A 15,945-nucleotide genomic window follows, 5' to 3' on the forward strand; every position below is an offset into this window, starting at 1 on the left:
CTCTACCAACCGAGCTATGCCGCCCCAACAAACAGTTCAGGGTGTCCCAAGTTAACAGAGAGTGTGAGGATGGAGAGGAGGAGTTTTGTCCTTCCAGAGTTGCCGTAGGGCTGTGACGTAGGGTGTGTGGTTGTGGAAAGAGACATAAAGTTCACATTAAAAAAGCGGTAGATACCGGACCTGCTCTAATGTCTCCCGTTCATTATTGTATTATATAAGTACACTGTATAGGCCAGGGGTGTCCAAAGTGCGGCTCGGGGGCCATTTGCAGCCCCACGGCACATATTAAAAATACTATGGAAAACAATTAAAAACATAAAAAGTGGTATAAAAGAGGAAACAGGTGAAATATAACAAGAACATGTTGCAATGTTTACTCTAATAACACAAAGCTGCCATGCAGGCTGTTTCTTTAAAAAAAAATTTAGCGAATCAAAATCAACTATGAATTAAACTATGAATTGATTAACGTGGACCCCGACTTAAACAAGTTGAAAAACTTATTCGGGTGTTACCATTTAGTGGTCAATTGTACGGAATATGTACTGTACTGTGCAATCTACTAATAAAAGTATCAATCAATCAATCAATGGTCGGGTCCGCCTTTGGCTGCTGCCGCCGCTACTCAAGCCCTGGTCTAAGTCAGACCAACAGAGGTTTTTATTTCATGTCTCTACGACATTTCTAACAGACGTTACATGCAGTTTTGTCTGGGTATTTTCCTAGGGGGCACTAAGCGCAATTTAGATTTTTGGGGTTTGGTTTTTTATTAGATGGCAGTTTTTGCCAGTCCTGATGTGTGTGTAAAATTTGGTGAGTTTTGAAGCGTGTTAAGGGGCTGAAATTACAGATCGGCGATTCTGGATGTTGTTGATAATTGACCAATTCAAGGCTCTAATGACGTCACATTAAATATTCCACTTTGAGATATTTTTTGGGGGCAAATGTTGGATATTTTGTGTTTGCCATAAAGAAAACTGAGCTGTTTATTTTTAAAGAATGGCCTGAAACGAACAAACAAAAAAAAAACTTAAAATTGACGGATGGATCTGAAGTTGATCTCGAGACCATTGTGTTAAAAGTAAACAGTAAAAAAAAAAATTATAATTTATTTTTAACATTTAATGAGTAGGACCCTTTTGGATCAGTGTGTTTTGTTTTTAGGTGTCATTGCACAGAAAATAATAGTGAATTAAAATCAATAATGTTATGAGTTGTTGACCTTTTTACGGCTCCAATTATTATATAATCTCAAATATTCTACTTAAAAATTGCATTAGGTGAAAATATTACATATTTTATGTTTTTTTCAATAAAAAACATGGTTTTCTTTGACAAAAAAAGCACACAACTTAAATCTTTAAAAACGTCATATTGACAGATAGACCTAAGGTTGATCTAATGACTTAAAACTTGAATAATAATAAAAATAAAAATACTGAATAATGACACACTTTTAACCTTTTATTTCTACCAAAACCCTTTGGGGTCCAAGGGATCAAGCCTGAGTGGAAGCCTAAATGTATATTTTTTTTATACATATATTGTATTGTTTTTTAAAATAAATGGCCCCCACTTGCTTAGATATTTTTAGTGTGCGGGCCTCAGTGGAAAAAGTTTGGACACCCCTGGTATAAGAGAACCCAGGACACTCGGCTACAATACATTCAGCACGTACACACGCATGCACACACACTTACATTATATATATATATATATATATATATATATATATATATATATATATATATATATATATATATATATATATATATATATATATGTATATTTATATATACACACACAAATATATATGTATATATATATATACATTTACACATATCTATACATACACACACACACATATATACATATGTAAAAAATATATATATATACATATAATGTATATATATGTGTTTATACATATATACAATATGTTATATATGTGTGTATATATGTATAAATGTCTGTGTTTATATATATATATATATATATATATATATATATATATATATATAAACACAAGTCTGCGAAACAGGCTTTTAGGGATGATATAGCCGCTTGTATTTTTCCAGACATATATTCCACTCTACCCCGGTATTGAGCACTGTATACACATATATACATATAATGTATACATATATTTGTGTATATACATAAATACAATAGATTATGTCTGAATATATATATATGTGTGTGTGTGTGTGTATATTTGTATAAATGTCTGTGTGTGTGTGTATATATATCAATCAATCAATCAATCAATCAATCAATCAATCAATCGATAAATCAATCAATCAAATTTCTTTTATACAGCCCTAAATCACCTGTGTCTCGAAGGGCTGCACAAACCATCAAACCACAACGACACCCTCGGTAGAGCCCACATAAGGGCAAGGAAAACTCACACTCAGTGGGACATTGGTGACAGTGACAATGATGACTATGAGAAACCTTGGAGAGGACCGCATACGTGGCCATCAGGGATGACATCTTCTACCAAGGTGTACATTTAATGTTTGGATTTTTTTTTTTAAACCTGTACATGTATTTTGAGTAAAATGTCACTAAAACCAACATTTTTAAATCAGAAATATTCTCGGGGTACTCCGGCTTCCTCCCACCTCCAAAGACATGCACCTGGGGATAGGTTGATTGGCAACACTAAATGGTCCCTAGTGTGTGAATGTGAGTGTGAATGTTGTCTGTCTATCTGTGTTGGCCCTGTGATGAGGTGGCGACTTGTCCAGGGTGTACCCCGCCTTCCACCCAATTGTAGCTGAGATAGGCGCCAGTGCCCCCCGCGACCCCAAAGGGAATAAGCGGTAGAAAAAATGGATGGATGGATGGATGGACATATAATGTTTATATTTGTATATACATATATACAATATATTATATATGAATATATATATATATGTGTGTGTGTGTATAAATGACTGCGTGTGTGTATATATATATATATACATACATACATACATACATATATATATATATTGCTTTATAAATAAAGTTTGTATATTTTATATATATATATATATATACACACAGAGACATTCATATATATATATATTTATAAATACACATACATTAATACATATATACACACACACACACATATACATATAATGTATACGTATATATGTGTACATACATATATACTATATATTATGTATGAATATATATATGTGTGTGTGTGTATATATGTATAAATGTGTATTTTTATATATACATATATATATGTGTGTATATATATATATATACACACACACACACAAGCTTGCAAAACAGGCTTGTAGGGATGATATAGCTGCTTGTGTTTTTTCCTGACCAAACATATATTCCACTCTACCCCGGTATTGAGAACTGTATAACGGATAAAGCACATATATATATATATATATATATATATATATATATATATATATATATATATATATATATATATATATATATATATATATATGTATATGTGTGTGTGTGTGTGTGTGTATATATGTATAAATGTATGTGTATTTTTATATATACATATATATATGTGTATATATATATATATATATATATATATATATATATAGTAATAAAACAGAAGAACACATCTAAAATATGTTTGCCTTGATTTGAGAGGTAACCAACAGGGGAATGAAAAGTACATAAAATAAATCAGGAATGACATCTACCTAGGAGTACATTTTATGTTTGGATTTATTTTTTTTTAAACCTCTACATGTATTTTGCGAAAAATGTCAGCAAAACCAACACTTTTAAATAAAACATATTCCATGAAAACAATACATTAGAATTCACTCCGAACCACAGTAATTTTTAATAATGTACAGAATTTACTCCACCTAAAAGTGCCTCATTTGCTTATAATTAAATCCAATTAATCTCCCTTTCCCTGTCTTCAAGCCTCACCACATTCCCGGCGTACTTTCCATTTTTTTTTTTTTTTTTTTTTTTGCAGCTCATAGAGCCAATGTCCCGGCACGTGACTGGCAGCTCCTCCCGGCCAATGAGCGAAGGGATGCGGCCCGGCTCCTGCGACGCCATTGGCTGACACTTGGAGTGGGCGGGGCCAGCGCTTTATACTAATGACATGCGAGGAGGCGGCGGGCGGCGCGGTCATCCTGACACTGTCGGCGGGGAGAGAGGGATGCTACCTCCGCCACGAATCTCTCACTCAATGTGGACTTTTTATTTTTATTTTTACCATTTTTTTCCCTCTCTTTTTTGCGTCCAGAAAAAGAGGACCGCGCATTGTTGACTGACGAGCGGCGCACTTGACGAGAGAGAGAGAGGGGATTATAGCGCTTCGAAGGGCTGCGATGTTAAATGCGGTAAGTTGATTTTTTTTTTTTTTTTGTATATAAAGCACAGCATGGTGTTGGTTATGTCGGTCAAACGCTAAACTGCACAAGTTGATTAAAAAATAAATAAAAATAAAAAATAAAAAAAAATAGAAGAGAAGGTAGCTGCATGACATGGATGATTCATGATTTACCTCAGCACCTTTCAGCCATTTTAGCTATGAATTAGTGCAACACCTAATGACGACGCGTTGGTTTTGGCGCAAAGTGGAAGTCAGGAAGGCGCACTCCAGACACATCTCCAAGAAATCCACAGAATGGTGGCCGACCCCCCTTCCCCATCCCCTCATTCCTCCCGCATCCTCACTTTCTTCTCCCTGTTGCCATATCCTGAGCCTTTTGTTTGTGCACCCCCCTTACCCCCCTTGCAAAGCTGAACAGATTTGTCTTAGTAGCCATGCATGCGTAATTAAAGCAGCCACCATGAGGCATCTTGGAGCCTCCCTCAGCATCATCACTTTGCAAGTTGGCGCACACCCACACACATGTGGAGAGAGAGAGAGAGAAAGAAAGAGAGAGAAAGAGAGAGAGAGAGAGATCCACTTACTCATCTCCAAACCAGAGGGGTGTTTATATCTCCTGGTCCCAAAAATGTAAGGCTGCACATAGAGGATGAATAGAACACATTCATCACATCACATCCGGTGCTGAGGAGAGGAGAACACAACAAAAAAATGACCCCTGGGGGGCAGTGCAAGGCAAAAGTCCTACACTAGGAGTTTATGACAGGGATGTCCAAAGTGTGGCCCGCCACACATTCTGGAAATGCTATTGCAAAAATAAAAAAAGGGACATGAGAAATATTGGAATCTAACGACTAAATGTTGACACAAAGCTGCCGTTCTTTTGTCTTTATTTGACCATGTAAAAATGCATCTTTACCAGGAATCGATTAAAGGCCTACTGAAATGAGATTTTCTTATTTAAACGGGGATAGCAGGTCCATTCTATGTGTCATACTTGATCATTTCGCCATATTTTTGCTGAAAGGATTTAGTAGAGAACATCCACGATAAAGTTTGCAACTTTTGGTCGCTAATAAAAAAGCCTTGCCTGTACCGGAAGTAGCAGACGATGTGCGCGTGACGTCACGGGTTGTGGAGCTCCGCACATCTGAACATTGTTTACAATCATGGCCACCAGCAGCGAGAGCGATTCGGACCGAGAAAGCCACGATTTCCCCCGTTAATTTGAGCGAGGGTGAAAGATTCGTGGATGAGGAAAGTGAGAGTGAAGGACTAGTAAAAAATAAAAGTAAAAAGACTATACAGTGGGAGCGATTCAGATGTTTAGACAAATTTACTAGGATAATTCTAGAATATCCCTCTTCGGCCTATTGTGTTACTAGTGTTTTTACTTTAAAGGCCTACTGAAATTAGATTTTCTTATTCAAACGGGGATAGCAGGTCCATTCTATGTGTCATACTTGATCATTTCGTGATGTTGCCATATTTTGGCTGTAAGGATTTAGTAGAGAACATCCACGATAAAGTTCGCAACTTTTGGTCGCTAATAAAAAAAAGCCTTGCCTGTACCGGAAGTAGCGGACGATGTGCGCGTGATGTCACGGGTTGTGGAGCTCCTCACATCTGAACATTGTTTACAATCATGGCCACCAGCAGCGAGAGCGATTCGGACCGAGAAAGCCACGATTTCCCCCATTAATTTGAGCGAGGGTGAAAGATTTGTGGATGAGGAAAGTGAGAGTGAAGGACTAGGAAAAAAAAAAAAAACAATAACAAAAAAACTAGACGGCAGAGAGATTCAGATGTTATTAGACAAATTTACTAGGATAATTCTGGAAAATCCCTTATCTGCTTATTGTGTTACTAGTGTTTTAGCGTTTAGTGAAAGCCGGAGGGATGTGGTGACCGCCAGTGTCTCTAAGGGAAGCCACAGTTCTCGACGAGGCGAAGCAAAGTTAGCCGTTGGGGCCGGGCTGAGATTTTTTTTTTTCCCCTCCTCCACGGTGGAAGTATCTCACGTTCGGGGAGGCCGGTCGGAGGAGGCAAGAGAGTCCGCAGCTGCCTTCTTTGACAGGTGCAGGAGGAACAACGCAAACCCTCCGCTCATGTCTACAGTAAGAGCCGACTTATTACCACCATTTTCTCACCGAAACCTGGTAGGGAACAATGTTCGCTTGACCGCTCTGTTCCATAGTAAAGCTTCACCGTCATCTTTCGGGAATGTAAACAATGAAACACCGGCTGTGTTTGTGTTGCTAAAGGCGGCCGCAATACACCGCTTCCCACCTACATCTTTCCTCTTTGACGTCTCCATTTTTAATTGAACAAATTGCAAAAGATTCAGCAACACAGATGTCCAGAAGACTGTGTAATTATGCGATTAAAGGAGGCGACTTATAGCTGTGAACGGTGCTCATTCGTGGATGAGGAAAGTGAGAGTGAAGGAAAAAAAAAGACGAGGGCAGTGGGAGTGATTCAGATGTAATTTCGACACATTTACTACGATAATTCGGGAAGATCTTTTATCTGCTTATTGTTTTAATAGTGTTTTAGTGAGATTGTAAAGATTGTAAAGTCATACCTCGAGGTCGGATGGCTGTGGTGAACACGCAGTGTCTCAGAGAGAAGCCGAGGAGCCATGCTCACAGCTGCCTTTTTTGACAGCTGCTCCAATGATGTCTCCGGTAAGATATATATCACAATTTTACCATCCAAAAACATGCTGGTTGACGTAGAAAAAACATGTTCGCTTGACCGCTCTGCTTCACAACAAACAAAGAAACACCGGCTGTGTCTCGGTGCTAAAGACAGCTGCAATTCACCGCTTTCCACCAACAGCATTCTTCTTTGACGTCTCCATTATTAAATGAACAAATTGCAAAAGATTCAGCAACACATATGTCCAGAATACTGTGTAATTATGCGGTTAAAGCAGAGGACTTTTACCCGCTAGTGGTGCAGCGCTAATATTTCCTGACAGTCCGTGACGTCACGCGTCATCATTCCGCGACGTTTTCAACAAGAAACTCCGCGGGAAATTTAAAATTGCAATTTAGTAAACTAAATCGGCCGTATTGGCATGTGTTGCAATGTTAATATTTCATCATTGATATATAAACTATCAGACTGCGTGGTCGCTAGTAGTGGCTTTCAGTAGGCCTTTAACGTGGACCCCGACTTAAACAAGTTGAAAAACGTATTGGGGTGTTACCATTTAGTGGTCAATTGTACGGAATATGTACTGAACTGTGCAATCTACTAATACAAGTTTCAATCAATCAATTATTATTATTATTTTTTTTTTGCCATTGCTCAAAACAAAAAATATTGACCCGAAAAAATCATGTTATCATGAACTATTTTAAAAGCTCCAATTAGTTAAAAAAATTTCACTTTAAAATGTTTTACGTGGTAAATATAGCCTATATTGTGCAGATGCCATATAAAAACAACGTTTTCTTTGACAAAAGAGCATAAAACAAACAAAATAATAGTTCAAATGTAAATTGACAGATACAGTGGGGCAAAAAAGTATTTAGTCAGCCAGCGATTGTGCAAGTTCTCCCACTTAAAATGATGACAGAGGTCTGTAATTTTCATCATAGGTACACTTCAACTGTGAGAGACAGAATGTGGGAAAAAAAATCCAGGAATTCATATCGTAGAAAATTATTTGTAAATTATAGTGGAAAATAAGTATTTGGTCAACCATTCAAAGGAGGTTTTGGCTCCAAATCTCACGATACATGGCCCCATTCATTCTTTCCTTAACACGGATCAATCGTCCTGTCCCCTTAGCAGAAAAACAGCCCCAAAGCATGATGTTTCCACCCCCATGCTTCACAGTAGGTATGGTGCTCTTGGGATGCAACTCAGTATTCTAGGTCACGTCTTCAAAAGTCAGAGTTTTCTTTTTTTTTTTTGTGCAATCAAACCTCACTATTCACTGGTAACTTGTACCAAGAACTGAATTGTGCGAAAAACTAAAGCAATGTTTTCAATATTAAATAATCCAATCATTACCCAAAATTTTCTTGTTACAGCGGGGCAAAAAAGTATTTAGTCAGCCAGCGATTGTGCAAGTTCTCCCACTTAAAATGATGACAGAGGTCTGTAATTTTCATCATAGGTACACTTCAACTGTGAGAGACAGAATATGGAAAAATAATCCAGGAATTCACATTGTAGGAATTTTAAAGAATTTATTTTTAAAGATGGTGAAAAATAAGTATTTGGTCAACCATTCAAAGGAGGTTTTGGCTCAAAATCTCACGATACATGGCCCCATTCATTCTTTCCTTAACACGGATCAATCGTCCTGTCCCCTTAGCAGAAAAACAGCCCCAAAGCATGATGTTTCCACCCCCATGCTTCACAGTAGGTATGGTGTTCTTGGGATGCAACTCAGTATTCTTCTTCCTCCAAACACGACCAGTTGAGTTTAAACCAAAAAAATTCTATTTTGGTTTCATCTGACCACATGACATTCTCCCAATCTTCTGCTGTATCATCCATGTATCCATTTTGGTATAAACTCAACTGGTCGTGTTTGGAGGAAGAAGAATACTGAGTTGCATCCCAAGAACACCACACCTACTGTGAAGCATGGGGGTGGAAACATCATGCTTTGGGGCTGTTTTTCTGCTAAGGGGACAGGACGATTGATCCGTGTTAAGGAAAGAATGAATGGGGCCATGTATCGTGAGATTTTGAGCCAAAACCTCCTTTGAATGGTTGACCAAATACTTATTTTCCACCATAATTTACAAATAAATTATTTAAAATTCCTACAATGTGCACTCCTGAATTTTTTTTTCACATTCTGTCTCTCACAGTTGAAGTGTACCTATGATGAAAATGACAGACCTCTGTCATCATTTTAAGTGGGAGAACTTGCACAATCGCTGGCTGACTAAATACTGTTTTGCTCCACTAAATATCTGAAGTTGATCTTGTAACTTAAGTGTTGAAAGTTAAAAAAATTAATAAAAATGTATCACTTTCTGAGTTGGGTATCTTTTAAAACCTGAATATATTTAGTGGTATTTTATTTATCTTTTCACTGTGATTACTCAAAAATAATAAAAACATAAAATCAATGGTGTCCTGCTATATTGATCTTTTAGGGCTCTAATGACTAAATACTGCATATTTCAGTTTTACTATTAAAAGACTATTTATTTTTGACAGAAAAGCCATCATGATATAGAGATTTACTCTAAGCGTTAAATAAAAAACAATAATACAAATTTCACTTATTTTTAACATTTTATAACTGAGACCTTTTATGGTCCCCTAAAGCAGTGGTCCCCAACCACCGGGCCGTGGCCCGATTGGTACCTGGCCGCAGAAAAATAAAAAAAATAAAAATAAAATATTAATAATAATTATTTTTTTATTTTTATTTTTATTAAATCAACATAAAAAAACACAATATACACTTACAAATAGTGCACCAACCACAAAAAACTCCCTTTTTCATGACTAAAACGTCCCTTTTTCATGACAAAGAAGAAAAAAAGAAAAAAAAAGGACACCCCCCCGGGCCGCGGGACAAATTATTAAGCGTTGACCGGTCCGCGGATACAAAAAGGTTGGGGACCACTTCCCTAAAGGTAAAACACATTTTAAAAATCCATATATTTTCTTATGGTTTGAAAATATAAAATATCAAAATGGCCCCCGCATGCTTTAATTTTTCCGTGTGCGGCCCTCAGTGGAAAAAGTTTGGACACCCCTGGTTTATGACTATAAAGTACAGCAATAATGGCCGCCTTCATTATTTTTGGGGCGCATTTGCTCAAAACAAATCGATATTACAACGTCCACAACAAGTCATATGCTTAACGCCAGTGGCCCAGGGAATTGCCTATTGATCTGTATCGTGTGTGTGTGTGTGTGTGTGTGTGAAGGATATCGCAGAGGCCTTGTGGACGCGTGGGTGTTCCGTGTTATGAATCCCTCTGTAGGTATGGAGGGCAAGCGGGTCCCCGGCAAGGTGTGGGCGCGAGAAACCGGAATTAATCTGGTAACGAGATGCCGCAAGATGGCAAAAGGCGTGTAAACATTGTCCGTTATATTCGACTACAGAGGGGGGGTGGCTCTCTGATCACAGGCCCGAAATCCATCCATCCAGCCATTTTCTACCGCCTATTCCCTATACACTTTTCCATGTTTGGAGCATTTTAGCTGCGTGATATTTCTGATGGATTACAAAATATTAAGGAGGTCGTCACGGAAGTAAACAAGGCAGGAGTCGAACTTACCACATTCTCTTAATATCTAATAATAATTTATATAAATCAACTTCAGGTCTAACCATTGATATAAAGTTTATTTTTTTTAATGTATTATGTCCTTTTAGTCAAAACTTTTTTTTATTAGGAAAACACAATATATGCAATATTTCACCCCCAAAACATTGGCATATGTCGGAAAAATTGTATGTAAATGATCAAAAAACTTTCCGTTCTCTGAGTTCCCAGTGAACAGACAAGAGGCTGTCTTTGTTGTAACAAGCCAGAGGCTTGTAAAATTCCTTCATGTACGATGGGAGGAGGCGGGACAGGTTATCTATTTTGATCCAAGCCCTGCCCAAGCTCGATCCAGGACCAGTCCAAGCCCGAGGCATTTTTTTATTTTGTGTTAATGCGACCGAAAACAATGGCTGTTTTCATACCCCCCCATCCTTTAGAAACAGCTGTTACATAAACACGGAAAGTCCAAATAAAAAGAGGTGGCGTACAATCCTTCGCCAGAGCGTGCTGAGAAACTGTACAAGTGTCTCCTCAAATTGAGCCAAATTGAATTCTGTCTCTGTTTAATTCTTTGCTTCTTGTCTTGTTTAATAGTTGTCATCAGTGTTTGAACCTGACAGAATATTTGATGTGTGAAATGGAGCTTTAATAGGTAAATAATTCATGAACACATTGATTTTAGTTCATTATCATCTCTCCTCAAATTGAGCCGAATTGAATTCTGTCTGTTTAATTCATTGCTTCTTGTCTTGTTTAATAGTTGTCATCAGTGTTTGAACCTGACAGAATATTTGATGTGTGAAAAGGAGCTTTAATAGGTAAATAATTCATAAACACATTGATTTTAGCTCATTATCATTTTTCAATGACAGTGACAATAAATCAGACTATAGGTCACAATGATCCAAATGTCCCCACTAATTATCACTGGTACTTTACATTAACTTTAACTTTAAAAGTGGTAAAAATAAACAATATATGAATATATATTTTTTTACATACCCCCCATCCTTTAGAAACATCTGTTACGTAAACACGGAAAGTCCAAATAAAAAGAGGTGGCGTACAATCTTTCGCCAGAGCGTGCTGAGACACTGTACAAGGGTACAGTGTCCGGGCGTCTCTCCTCAAATTGAGCCAAATTGAATTCTGTCTCTGTTTAATTCTTTGCTTCTTGTCTTGTTTAATAGATATCATCAGTGTTTAAACCTGACATAATATTTGATGTGTGAAATGGAGCTTTAATCAATCAATCAATCAATGTTTATTTATATAGCCCCAAATCACAAATGTCTCAAAGGACTGCACAAATCATTACGACTACGACATCCTCGGAAGAACCCACAAAAGGGCAAGGAAAACTCACTCCCAATAAGTAAATAATTCATGAACACATTGATTTTAGTTCATTATCATCTCTCCTCAAATTGAGCCGAATTGTATTTTGTCTGTTTAATTCTTTGCTTCTTTTCATGTTTAATATATATAAACAGTGTTCGAACATGACCAGACAATTTGATGTGTGAAATGGAGCTTTAATAGGTAAATAATTCATGAACACATTGATTTTAGTTCGATATCATCTCTCCTCAAATTGAGCCGAATTGAATTCTGTCTCTGTTTAATTCTTTGCTTCTTTTCATGTTTAATATATATCAAGTGTTCGAACCTCACAGAATATTTGATGTGTGAAATGGAGCTTTAATAAGTAAATAATTCATGAATACATTGATTTTAGTTCGATATCATCTCTCCTCAAATTGAGCCAAATTGAATTCTGTCTCTGTTTAATTCTTTGCTTCTTGTCTTGTTTAATAGATATCATCAGTGTTTAAACCTGACAGAATATTTGATGTGTGAAATGGAGATTTAATAGGTAAATAATTCATTAACACATTGATTTTTAGTTCATTATCACCTTTCCTCAAATTGAGCCAAATTGAATTCTGTCTCTTTTTAATTATTTGCTTCTTGTCTTGTTTAATAGTTGTCATCAGTGTTTGAACCTGACAGAATATTTGATGTGTGAAAAGGAGCTTTAATAGTTTTTAGTTCGATATCATCTCTCCTCAAACTGAGCCAAATTGAATTCTGTCTCTGTTTAATTCGTTGCTTCTTGTCTTGTTTAATAGTTGTCATCAGTGTTTGAACCTGACAGAATATTTGATGTGTGAAATGGAGCTTTAATAGGTAAATAATTCATGAACACATTGATTTTAGTTCGATATCATCTCTCCTCAAATTGAGCCAAATTGAATTCTGTCTCTGATTAATTATTTGCTTCTTGTCTTGTTTAATAGATATCAACAGTGTTCGAACCTGACAGAATATTTGATGTGTGAAATGGAGCTTTAATAAGTAAATAATTCATGAACACATTGATTTTAGTTCATTATCGTCTCTCCTCAAATTGAGCCGAATTGTATTTTGTCTGTTTAATTCTTTGCTTCTTTTCATGTTTAATCTATATAAACAGTGTTCGAACATGACAGAAAATTTGATGTGTGAAATGGAGCTTTAATAGGTAAATAATTATTGAACACTTTTATTTTAGTTCGAGTTTATCTCTCCTCAAATTGAGCCGAATTGACTTCTGTCTCTGTTTAATTCGTTGCTTCTTGTCTTGTTTAATAGATATCATCAGTGTTTAAACCTGACAGAATATTTGATGTGTGAAATGGAGCTTTAATAGGTAAATAATTCATAAACACATTGATTTTAGCTCATTATTATTTTTCAATGACAGTGACAATAAATCAGACTATAGGTCACAATGATCCAAAAGGCCCCCACTAATAATCATTGGTACTTTAACTTTAAAAGTGGTAAAAAATAAGTAATATATCAATATATATATATATATATTTTTACATCTAACACTAAAATCTCTGGATTTTTTTAATTTTTTAAAATTTTTTAGCAATGGCAATTTTACAGTAAACAACTGCCTACATGGTAGCTTTGTGTTTCTAGTGTCAATATTGCAACATATTCTTGTTACATTACACTTGTTTGCTGGTTTAAATTCACTTTATGTTTTTTTATTTTTTATTTAATTGATAAAACGTGCCGCTGGCCGGTAAAGAACGAGCTGGGGGGGCCGCAAAAGACCCCCCGGGGCCACACTTTGGTCAACCCCGCTATAAACCCACTCCTTCCTTGCACACAATAGAGCGTAATGAGAGTGGACGTGTATCACAGAGGAACACGATAGGAACATATTGCAGATTCAGACACGATAAGACGAGGAGGATGACATCTGAGGGGCCCTGCCTGCTGCATGGTCCATCTGTTCTGCATTCAGACGACCACGTATGGCCCCCCGGCGCCCTCGTGCAGCGCTCCATGAATGAATGATGAGACGTCCTTCATGCGGTGTATCACCGTGTATACACACTTCATATTTGCATGGAAATAGCGCTGTAGGGGTGTAACGCTGACCAGGGGTCGCCACACGTACACCTCGTTTTTTTTTTTACACCAGGGGTGTCCAAAGTGCGGCCCCGGGGGGCCATTTGCGGCCCGCAGGTAATTTTTTTAACGGCCCCACGGCACATTTTAAAAATACGATTGAAACATTTTTCAAAAGTGATATAAAAGAGCAAACTTAACGATAAAATGTTGCAATGTTTACTCTAATAACACGAAGCTGCCATGCGGGCTGTTTCTTTCTTTAAAAAATAATAATGAATCAAAGTCAATGTCATTATGAATTATTGACCTATTCAAGGGTCTGATTAGATCACATTAAATATTCCACTTTGAGATATTTTTAGAACATATTTTGTGTTGGCCATATAAAAAACTGAGCTGTTTTTTTTTTAAAGAAGGGCCTAAAACAGGGGTCGGGAACCTTTTTGGCTGAGAGAGCCATGAAAGCCAAATGTTTCAAAATGTATTTCCGTGAGAGCCAAATAAAATTTTTCAACACTGAATACAATTAAATTTGTCCATTTTTAAGTATGACCAACATTTGTAGAGTATAATAAGTCTCGTTTTCTTTTTAACAACTATATAATACTTCTTATCATTAATGCGACATCCTGAACAGGTGCGGTAGAAAACGGATGGTTGGATGAAAATGTGAAGTGAATTATATTTATATAGCGCTTTTCTCTGGTGACTCAAAGCGCTTTACATAGTGAAACCCAATATCTAAGTTACATTTAAAGCAGTGTGGGTGGCACTGGGAGCAGGTGGGTAAAGTGTCTTGCCCAAGGACACAACGGCAGTAACTACGATGGCGGAAGCGGGAATCGAACCTGCAACCCTCAAGTTGCTGGCACGGCCACTCTACCAACCGAGCTATGCCGCCTGAGACTGTTTTATAATCCATCCATCCATTTTCTACCGCTTATTCCCTTTTGGGGTCGCTGGCGCCTATCTCAGCTACAATCGGGCGGAAGGCGGGGTACACCCTGGACAAGTCGCCACCTCGTCGCATTTGAACGTTATTTTTGAAACTGTGATTACCAGCGGAATTATTCATTACTTATCGTGTTAAGCAATGTCAGCTAAGATTTATCTAGAGCCATAGGTTCCCTACCCCTGGTTTAAGCATTAGACACCTTTTTACCTGCACCCTGCCTTCCACTGTTCCCCACATCTACAAAGCAATTAGCTACCGACTGCCACCTACTGATATGGAAAAGTATTACACGATTACTCGGCTTAGCTCGGTTAGGAGAGTGGCCGTGCTAGCAACCTTAGGGATACAGGTTCGATTCCCGCTTCCGCCATCCTAGTCACTGGTGTTGTGTCCTTGGGCAAGACACTTTACCCACCTGCTCCCAGTGCCACCCAGACTGGTTTAAATGTAACTTAGATATTGGGTGTCACTTTGTAAAGCGCTTTGAGTCACTAGAGAAAAGCGCTATATAAATATAATTATCTGACAGTCATATGTAGTCATCAAAAGAGCCACATCTGGCTCTAGAGCCATAGGTTCGCTACCCCTGGCCTAAAACGAACAAACAAAAAACATAAACAACAATAAAACTTATAATTGACGGATAGAACTGAAGTTGATCTCGAGATTATTGTGTTAAAAGTAAACAGTAAAAAAATATGTACAATTTGTTTTCTAACACTTAAATGAGTTGGACCCTTTTGGATCTCCAATTATTTTAGTATGATTTGTTTTTAAGTGTCATTGCTCAAAAAATAATAATGAATTCAAACCAATAGTTGTTATGAGTTGTTGACCTTTTTAATGCTCAAATTATTATGTAATCTCAAATATTCCACTTAAAAAAAAGATTGGGTTATAATATTGCATATTTTGTGTTTTTTTCCATCAAAAAACAGCGTTTTCTTTGACAAAGAGCATACAACTTTAAAGGCCTACTGAAA

The 15,945-nt window shown here is 37.1% G+C and overlaps 1 protein-coding gene across 1 annotated transcript in view; it reads left to right on the forward strand.

Moving 5' to 3' along the window:
• The first annotated feature begins 4,106 nt into the window (after positions 1-4,106).
• The window catches only part of LOC133561227 (leucine-rich repeat neuronal protein 3), a 59,256-nt gene continuing 47,417 nt past the window's right edge, over positions 4,107-15,945 (forward strand). The window contains exon 1 of the mRNA XM_061914560.1: positions 4,107-4,340. The gene's annotated coding sequence lies outside the window, so the exon portion shown is untranslated. The remainder of the gene's footprint in view (positions 4,341-15,945) is intronic.

The sequence above is a fragment of the Nerophis ophidion genome, linkage group LG10 (genome assembly GCF_033978795.1).
Source record: "Nerophis ophidion isolate RoL-2023_Sa linkage group LG10, RoL_Noph_v1.0, whole genome shotgun sequence".
Classification (NCBI taxonomy): Eukaryota; Metazoa; Chordata; class Actinopteri; order Syngnathiformes; family Syngnathidae; genus Nerophis; species Nerophis ophidion.